Source organism: Phyllostomus discolor, chromosome 6 (assembly GCF_004126475.2).
Source record: "Phyllostomus discolor isolate MPI-MPIP mPhyDis1 chromosome 6, mPhyDis1.pri.v3, whole genome shotgun sequence".
Taxonomy (NCBI): Eukaryota; Metazoa; Chordata; class Mammalia; order Chiroptera; family Phyllostomidae; genus Phyllostomus; species Phyllostomus discolor.
Window position 1 is genome coordinate 85,585,261 of NC_040908.2, and position 10,557 is coordinate 85,595,817.

The 10,557-nt window shown below is 40.0% G+C and overlaps 1 pseudogene; it reads left to right on the plus strand.

The window, feature by feature from the left end:
* Window positions 1-3,266: 3,266 nt before the first annotated feature.
* On the plus strand, window positions 3,267-6,242 carry LOC114498786 (annotated as a pseudogene).
* Window positions 6,243-10,557: the final 4,315 nt, after the last annotated feature.

Consider the following 10,557-nt stretch of genomic DNA (forward strand, 5'->3'; position numbering starts at 1 on the left):
ACAATCAACATAAAAATTTAAAATGGCATATTTCTCATTCTGGTTCCATACAGTCTTTGAAATATGGATTTCAAGTATAAAAATGTCCATGTTACAGTTTACAGCACATCTTAACTGACCAGCCACATTTCAAGTGCTCTGTAGCCACACGTGGCTGGTGACTGTCACTGAACAGCTCTAGGCCACGGATCAACAAAAATCCTTCTACAAAGAATCAGATAAATACCTTAGGCTTCACAGGCCATATCATATTCCATTGTATATTCTATTTCCCTTTTCTCTCTCTCTTTTTTAACAACCCTTTAAAAATGTAAAATCCATTCTAAGCTGACAGGTCCAAAAACAGGCCACAGACCAGATTTGTCCTTTGAGTCAGCCTGTCAACTGCTGGCCCAGGCCGCAAGCTCCCTGAAGACGGGACGCAGCAGGTCTGACGTGTGCACTGCTGTATACTCTAGTGCCTGGAACATGGCAGGCGCTCAGTTAATAGTTTGGAATTGAATTTAACTGAGGTAGGTCAGGCAGGATTTATTATTCCCACTTGATAGATGATAAAAAGTGACTTATCTGAAGTCACACAGTTAAATACAAACCCAAAGCTGTTTAACTTCCAGCCAACTGACTGTTCTTACTCTGAGTCATGCTTCTAATGCGTGCTAATACCCATTTCATAGCTGCACTGACGGTCACTGGCCCCCAGTTCTTCCATCTCTCTTTGCCTCTGGATTTGCTCTCGGGCTCCCAGAGGCCCTCCCTGACCTGGCAAGGAGGAAGAGTCAAGGGGTTCTGCACATTTTAGGAGACACTGGCAGAGCTCCCAGCTGACAATTCTGTTCATGATCGAGAGCCTGCGTCCATTCCAGGATCCCTCTGGAAATGAGCACTCTTGTAAGGTTAGAGAAAACACACTTTTGTTGTTTTTTTCAGGCTAAAAGCATCTGCTTCCTTAACAAAGAAAGTAGTGAACTAATTATAATTACACACCATACATTGGGGAGCATGAAAGTGACACTAAGCAACACTTAAGCCTTGGATATGTGGTGGCTGCAGTAAACATTGTATTGAATGTAATTGCTGCAGCATCGATCCCAACAATTAATGCCAAAAAGCAGAGACAGAATGGAAGCTCTCCAAGAAACTGCCATGACCTGCGAGTAAAATGGAACCCAAAATCTCTCTTAGAGACAGCTGCACCTCCTCCAAATGTTAACTTTCTTTCCATAAAGTTTTCTGCCCAAACAATTTTTCTGCAGTTTTTCTAGGGTCCAGGGAGTATGGAGCAGAAAGGCAGTGGAGAGGGAGACACCAGGAGGTCCTCTGATGGGGCACTGTGCTTCTCAATCCTCTCTGGTCTAGCCCATGAAATTGGTGAATTCAGGGAACTTCCAGGTCAGTGTGGAAGGCCCACAAGACATGGACCACATAAGGCCCTCAAGAGATGACCTGAGGAGGGAAAGGACCAGTCTAGCCTGTAGGCAATGCTGAGTCACTAAATAAGCAATTCTTGACATTTTTAAATCTCACAGCATATAGACTAATTACTAAAATTCTAAGGCATACCAAAATTTACATTTTTTTGCCAATCTGAAAAACAGGTATAATTTTGATTCCTTCACACTGGACAGCTATTATTGTGTTGGCTATTATCTTTTCTTTTCTTTTGTTTTTTGGGTTTTGTTTTATTTGTTTGTTTGTTTGTTTGTTTGTTTATTGGCAACATAAGGGAAGAGAGGTCAGTGCCCTTGACTAAATAGTCAGGAATTGTATGTTTTAAAAATTCCCATGTCACACCGGTGTGCCTCTTGCAGCACACCAGTTGAAAATCACTGCACCAGAGGGATCATGATGAGAAGTTGCAGGACCATTCAAATTTTGGAAAGAAGCAAAGAGATGGGAAGAAAATAGCAATGGCTGAACTATGGATGGGGGAAGGTGGACAGATCCAAGAGATTAAGAGGTGAAACTGATAGGACCTGTCGAGTGATAGGATGTAGGAGAGTTAAGGATGATTCCCAGGCTGCTGGCTGTGGTAATAGGGAGGGTGGCAGTACTGAACCCTGGAAGGAAGGAAAGCAGGTTTAAAGGAAAAAGACAGTGTGTCCGAGTGTCAGGTATGTTAATTATAAGGAAGATTCAGATAAAAAGAAAAAATGGAAATGTGGTTCAGAAAAAAGGCTGGGTGAAAATGTAGAAAAGTTAGTCACCTACATCTAGAAAGTGATTAACCACAGAGGCAGGCGAGCTTTCTGGGGAGAAAACCGAGTGCTAAGAAAGAAGATCAGCCCTGGCTGGTGTAACTCAGTGGATTGAGTGTGGACTGCGAACCAAAGTGTGGCAGGTTCAATTCCCAGTCAGGGCACATGCCTGAGTTGCAGGCCATGACCCCCAGCAACCGCACATTGATACATTGATGTTTCTCTCTCTCTCTCTCTCTCTCTCTCTCTCTCTGTCTCCCTCCCTTCCCTCTCTAAAAATAAATAAATAAAATCTTTAAAAAAAAAAAAAAGAAAATGCACATAGTCACAAAATTTTAAAAATAAAAAAATAAAATAAAATAAAAAAAGAAAGAAGATCAGGGACACACTAGTCAAAGGGTAGAGAAAGGATGAGGCCCCAAAAATGGGGACTGAGAAGGAACAATCAGAGAAGGCAAAGGAGAAACAATGAAAGTGGGGGGCTTAGAAACCAAGGAAGAGCAGTTTTGGAATAAAAGAGTTACACAGCTATGTGTGATGCTGAAGCAAGGAGAAGTGAGATGCATTCATTCATTCAATGAAGATATATTGAACATCTATTATGTGCCTGGCACTATTCTAGGTACTAAAGAAGAGCAGTGAACATAGACAAAACTCTCTATCCTTGTGGAAATTACATACTAGTTGTAGAGAGATAAAATTTAAGCACATAAGTATGTAAATTTATTTGATATGTGTAGTGGGTGGAATAATGGTCACAAAAAAGATGTGTTCAAGTCTTAATTTTAGTACTGTGAATGCGATCTTATTTGAAAATAGGGTATTTGCAGATACAATTAACTTAAGAATCTCAGGATGAAATCATCTTGAATTTAAGTTGAGCCATAAATCTACAACTATTTGAGACAGACACACAGCAAGAAGACCATTTGAAGATGGAGGCAGAGATTGGAGTGACACATCTACAAGCCAGGAATTTGAAGAGAGTCTTAGAACAGATTATCTTCTCAGTCTTCACATCTCTCCTTACAAGGATGCTGTTCATTGGACTCAGTTCCACCCTAATCCAATATGGCCTCATCTTCAGTTGTTTACACCTGCAATGACCCTATTTCCCGGTCAGGTCATATTCACAAAAACAGGGGGTTGGAACTTCAACATACATATTTTGGGGGAATACAATTCAACCCACAACAAATACCTTATCTCAATAAAATTTAGATATTATAATCATATCAATAAAAACAGAAAAATATGCCCTGGCTGGAGTAGCTCAGTGGATTGAGTGTGGCCTGCGAACCAAAGTGTCGCAGGTTTGATTCCCAGTCAGGGTACATGCCTGGGTTTCAGGCCATGACCCCCAGCAACCACACATTGATGTTTCTCTCTCTCTCTCTCTCTTTCTCCCTCCCTTCCCTCTCTAAAAATAAATAAATAAAATCTTTTTTTAAAAAGGCAGAAAAATATTTGAAAAATTCAACACCCACTCAGGATAAAAACTCTCAGTCAACTAGAAATAAAAGCAATTTTGCCAGCATGACAAAAGACAACTGCAGAAAACCTCCAGCTAATATTCTACTGAATGGTCAAAGACTGAGTCTGTTTTCCCCAAAATGGGAACAAAGCAATGATGTCCACTCACACTATTTCTATTCATCATCACACTGGAAATCCTGACCAGTGCAATGAATGAATGAATGCAGATTGGAAAGGCAGCATAAACTGTCTCCATCTTTAGATGACACAATCACCAATGTAGAAAATTCCAAAGAATCTACAAAAAAATTACTACAATCATTATAACTGAGTTTAGAAAAGTCCCAGAATACAAAGTCAATATACAAAAGGCCACTGTATTTGTAGCTACTAGCAATGAATAATTAGAAATTTAAACTTATAAACACTGCATTGATAACAGCACTCAAAAACCATGAAACACTTAAGTATAAAACTAACAAAATATGTGCAGATCAGTATACTGAAAATTCAAAACACTGAGGAAATTAATTTTAATAATGTAAATAAATACATGTATTGTTTATAGATTTCAAGACTCCATGTAGTTAAGATACCAACTTTCCCTACAATGAGCTACATATTCAACACAATTTCAATAAAAATCTCTACAAGAATTTTTGTGGAAATCAATACTCTGATTCTAAAATTTGTATAGAAAGACAAAGGAACTAGAGTAGACAAAATACTCCTGAAGAAGAACATAGCTTGAGGAATCACACTACCTGATTTCAAGACTTACTATAAAGCCACAGCAGTCAAGACAGAGTGGTGCTGGAACGCAGGAGAGCCATAGTGCCAGAGGCTACTCGTACCAGCTCAGGGGAGCCAAGCGTTAGACTTTCAGCAGTGTTACAAGGTGGCTGATGTCAAATTGGTTGCTTGAAATTATCTATTGTGAGAGTACTTAAAAAACAAAATTCAGGCCCTGGCTGGCCTAACTCAGTGGATTGAGTGTGGGCTGCGAACCAAAGCATTGCAGCTTCGATTCCTAGTCAGGGCACATGCCTGGGTTGCAGGCCACAGCCCCCAGCAACCACACATTGATGTTTCTCTCTCTCTTTCTCCCTCCCTCCCCTCTCTAAAAATAAATAAATAAAATCTTTAAAAAAAATTCAGGAAACACTACAGATTCAAGACTCCACTCCCAACTGCCACCCTTTCCCCCATAGCCAGTTCTTAAATGTTTACCAGCACACCTCTCCTTCTAGATTCTAGATCAAGGGAACAGAACAGAGAATTCAGGAACTGAGCCACATGTATCTGGGCAATTTATTTTCAACTTCATAGGGCCATGTAATGCTTTTTATATTGTACATGTCTTTCCCACAAATAGTGCTGGAAAAATTGGACATTGATATTTTTTTAAAAACCTTTATTTTTTTTCTTATACCATGTAAAAAATGAACTCAAAATGGATCATAGAACTAGGTGTAAAACTTAAAACTGTTACATAAAAACATTGAAGAAATTCTTTGTTAACTTGGGCTAGGCAAATATTTCTTAGTGGTACCCAAGCAGCAAGCTGTCAAGTCCAGGTCCAGCACCCTAGGTCACCAACACCTGCCCACGGTACACACCAACTCCTTTTGGTTCATGTCTTGAACTACGTGGCTTGGGAAGATAAGCAGCTTTTCCAAAAACCGTATTATTGGAAGCGGTTGCAATCTAGATTCAGCCTGGTTCCATTACCTAAAGGGGGAAAGACTGGGAGTTCACCCATTAAGCTGTCATGGTTGGGTCCTTGGGGAACATGGAAACACTAGCGCAGGGATCCCCAACGCCCAGGCCATGGCCTGTTAAGAACCAGGCTGCAAGCAAAGCTCACCTGAACTCTGCTTCCTGTCCTCCCCTCAACCCCACCATCCACAGCTGGGGAGAGGAACTCACCTGAGCCCACCTCCTTCCTGTGTTCCATGAAACCAGTCTGTGGGGCCAAAAAAGCTGGGGAATGTTGCTCTAGAGTACGTATGTGGAGTGGAGTGAATGTTACCGGTATCTTCCTGAAGACCCTGCATCCTAATCTAGGCACTGATGCAGATAAGGAACAGTGCAAAGAAGTTCACAAACAGGTGGCTGATATTGCTTATGAGGTGAATGAACTAAAAGGCTACCCTGGGCCATTGGACTATCTGTTGCGGATTTAGCAGGAACAATAATGAAAAATTTTATGTGGGTACATACAATTTCCACCGTGATCAAGGGTCTCTATGGAATAAGAGATGTCTTCCTTAGTATTCCTTGCATCTTGGGACAGAATGGAATCTCAGATGTTGTGAGGGTGACTCTGACACCTGATGAAGAAGCCCATTTGAAGAAGAGTGCAGATACACTTGGGGGGACCCAGGCAGAGCTGCAGTTGTAAAGTCTTCTAATGTCAGACCACTTCACTATCTAGGCTACGACAGGATTTTAGCTGGAGATTGTGCATGTTGTCCCTTTTATCTGATCGGTGACTAAAATATCAATTACTGAAGATAAAAATACTAGTGGTTCATAAAATCCTGCATCTCTATCCTGATGCTGGGTACTTAGCTTCGGGATAGTACCCTAAACTGGTTGGTGTGAAATAGTTCCACCCCCTCAGAGGCACTACTGCCAACGCAGCACAGGCTGCAGTTACCCTTCAGACTAGATGCGTGCTCACAGTGTATTACGTAACTCGTGCTTCCTTTACTCAATGTGCCTAGTCCAACTTTTTTTCTCCAATTAATCACATCCTGGGATCCAATGTATAAATCCAATATTGCATGTCTTATGCATAACTGTTCTTGAGGATCTTATTTTGTGTGCTATATGAATCAGATCAGTGTGCATTGCCATATAATGCAAAAAGAAAACTCTACATATAAATAATGCAGCCAACTATCCAAGTGTCATACCAACTAAAACACCAAATAAACTTTGAACAGTAAAAACAAATATTTCTTAGATATGACACCAGATTAATTAGATTTCAGCAAAATTAAGAATTTCTCCTCTTCATAAGATACTGTTACAATAATAGACAAGCCACAGACTGGGAGAAAATATTTATAAATCATACATCTGATAAAGGACTTGATACAGAACATATTGAAGATTCTCAAACCTCTATAATAAGAAAGCAAAGAAGCCAATTTTTAAGTGGGTAAAAGAACTGAATAGCTTTGCATGGCAATAAGTACATGGAAAGATGTTCAACATCATTAGCCACTAGGGAAGTAAAAATTAAAATCACAGCAAGATGCCACTTACATATCTAGTAGAATGGCTACAATAATTGTTTTAAATTGATAATATCAAGTGCTGGTGAGGATTCAAAGCCACTATAACTGTCATCCCTTGCTGGTGGGAATGCAAAATAAATAATACAAGCACTTTAGAAAACAGTTTAGCAGTTTCTTATAAGGTGAAACCCATTTCTATCATAACCTACCAATCCCACTCCCAGGTATTTACCCAAGTGAAATGGAAACTACACTTACCAAAAACCCAGTGTGAGAATTTTTAAAGCAACTTTATCCTTAGTTCCTACAACTGGAAAGTACCAAAGTCCCTCATGGGGAATGGATAAACAACTGTGGAGTCTCCATAGGATGGAATCCTACTCAGTCTTAAAAAAGGGAGCGAACTACTAACACATAGCAATGTGAATGAATCTCAAGTGCATTGTGCTAAGTGAAAGAAGCCAAACTCAAAGGCTATATACTACATGATTCTATTTATATGACATTCTGAAAAGGCAGCAGTGTAGAGACAGAAACAAAATCAGAGGCGACCAAGAGCTGGGGTAAGGGAAGGGGTGGACACAGGGAAATTATTTGGAGCGATAGAACTGCTTTCTGTCTTAATTACAGTGATGGTCAAAACACACAGAATTCCATACTAATGTAAGTTAATTTTAATGTATCTACATTATTTCTGAATGAAAAATAATAGGAAAAGATCACTTAGGCTGTTGAGTTAAGAATAGACTTGGAGCAGGGCTAGAAGCTGGGAGACCATTAGGAGGAGCCCAGGTGAGAGAAGTAGTGGCTGAGACTGAAAGTGGCCTTTGAATATGGTAGTACATAGGTCTTCAGTGACCCTCATGGACACATTTTCAATGAAGGAGCAAAGGGAGAGACAGGCTTCAAGGGTGAGGAGTGGAGGTGAGCATGTGCAGAGTTGGATTCTGGATCACAGACTACCCATCCAAGAAACTTGCTTAGACCTCACATAATTGGTCACCCTCCTCTCTCAGTTCAAGAGAGAGGAGGGTGACCAATCCTCCTGGCTTGCCTGGGACTTTCCAAATTTTAACACTGAAAGCCCTGCATGTAGGGAAATCCCTCATTCCTGGCACTCCAGGACAGTTGGTCACCTCAGCCTAGTCCCTGACCCTCTCCTTATGAAGGATGCTCAGTTCAAGGCCCAGCCAGTCCCTCTGGTCACCCTGCAATTCTGCCTTCCCTATGTGCTTGGTGACCCTGCCCGCTACCCCTTTCAAGCCTGTGAGCTGCTTCCTAATACTGCTCATGCATGAGGCAATGCAGGAACGCTTAAGAACAGAGCAACACTCTGCTGCTCTTTATGTCCCCTCCCTTCAGCCTCTGGTATGAAGGCTGCTAGATGCCCCTTGATATCAAGAAGAAATGCAAGAAGGTTTTGTCACTCCACCACCAGGAAGTCAGGCTCACTGAGCTCAGAAGACACCTTTCCCTCCAATCTCACTTTGAACATGCCTCTTGTGAAATAGAATCTGTGGCTTTTGCTTTGGTTGGTCTTGTCCATCTTGGTATCTCCACAGCTGTGCACATGGAAAAACACTCCTTCTTAGCATCCCTGTCTCTTCTGGATCTCCTCCTACCTTTTGCTATATGTTTCTTCCTTATTGCCTAATGAGCATGTGCCTTCCTCATACATGCTGGGGGGGGGGGGCAGTCTATAGTAACATTTGAGTGTCTGGACTTTGGCATTAAACAACTTGGGTTTGAATTCCAGCTTTGTCAATTTCTAGCAGCATGAACTTTGGCATGTTACTCCGTTCCCCTTCAGGTTTTCCCTCTATAAAATGGATACCGTGAATTCCACCTCATTGGATTGCTGTGAGAATTAAATTAAATGAGAGTATGTATGAAGGAGGGAAACTCAGCACAACACTTGAAAGAGAGCAAGCAACCAACAAATGTAGTTCCTGGTGTTAAAATGTCCCCAACAGTAATGCTCAACAATAGGAAAGTGGTTAATAAGTTAGGCTACACCATGATTTATTTATAGCCTACTGTATGGTGAAGGCATTAAAAATAATGTTCTGAAGAATATTTAATGGCACAGAAAAAATGTTCATAATATAATTTAAAGAGAAAAAAAATCAGGCTATAAAAGTCAGGTCCCAAGTCTGTTCTTTAAAAGTATGAGTGTTGTGTGTGTTGTGATGTGTATTTAGGAAAAAGAGAAGAAATATAGAAAGTATTGGCTGATTTTTTTTTTACTTCTTTATGTTATTCTGTATTTTTACATTTTCTCTAATGAACATGTATTACTCTCATAAAAAATGGTTATTATTTTAAAAATTCAGTCACCAATTTTTTCTTTCAACAGAGAAATCTTCTAGCACATACTACGTGCCAAGCAATATTCTGGACTCTGGAGACACTGCTACAGGAAAGTCAACAGACAGGTTTTTCCCAAGACATCATCTAGCTTTGCATTTAATCCTCCTTAATTGTTCTATGTGCTAGTTTTGTCTGCACAAATAAACTGTTAACTCCTCAAGGACCATGTGGTCCTCTTCTCTGCAACCCTACAACATCACACCCATACACAGAAGAACTCAGTAATGCATTTCACTCCAAATGCTCAGTTGGTCAGATCTGTTGCCCAATACACCAAGACTGCCAGTTTGATCTGAAATCAGGGCACATACAAAAATCAACCAATGAAAGCATAAATAAATTGAACAGCAAATCAATGTCTCTCTTCTCTCTCTAATCAATCAATACATTTAAAAAATTTAAGTGGCCAGTTTTCTAAAATCTGTTATTACCAAAGAAGAGAGGAGGTACCTTTGTATTTGGGCTGTTACCTTCCTGCTTGCTCCTTGTCCTGAGTGTGATGGGGCTGGACACTCATCGCTGACCCCTTCAGCAGTTTTCCTGGAAGCACAGGACCCTGTCAACTAGCCTACACGAATGAGGGGAGCTTTTCCCTTTCCAGCCTCCACTCTAATACACATCAAACCTACTTTTTCACACATTTAAGCAACTTGAGAGCATGGCAGCTGATCACATCCTCTTAGAGTGAGTTCTTTGTTGTTTTTACACCATAGATCCAGTGGGCAGTCTGGTGAAGCCTATGGACATTCTTTAGAATAATGCTTTTCAACTCATGCAATAAATGCACAGGATTACAAAAAAACTAAGTATAGTAAAATGCAGTTACCAAAGTATTATTTTTAAAATGTGTTTGCTATAAGTCTATCTCCACACTGAAAGCTTGTTTTCTGTAATTCTGAAAATTTTATAAAAATACACTGCACATTTCTCATTAAATTCAAAAATAAAATGTATTTGTTATATAATAATAGATCTGCTTCTTTGCACTGCATTAGAAAAATAAGACATTTGAAATACAGTCAAGTTAAAGTTACATTTTTGCTTACCTTGAATAAGAGCATAAAATGGTGGAATATCTCTGACAAAATAATACACAGGTCCTGTCGGAAATCCAATTGATTTTGATATATTTTTATGGTAACAATGTTGAAAATCCAATCCTCAAAGATACAGCATTGAAGCAGAATTAAAGCTTCCTCATCTCCTTTCACAAAGTAAAAATAAGTGTCTCCCAGGGAGCACCAAAACTCTCCAAGGATTTTTAGTGA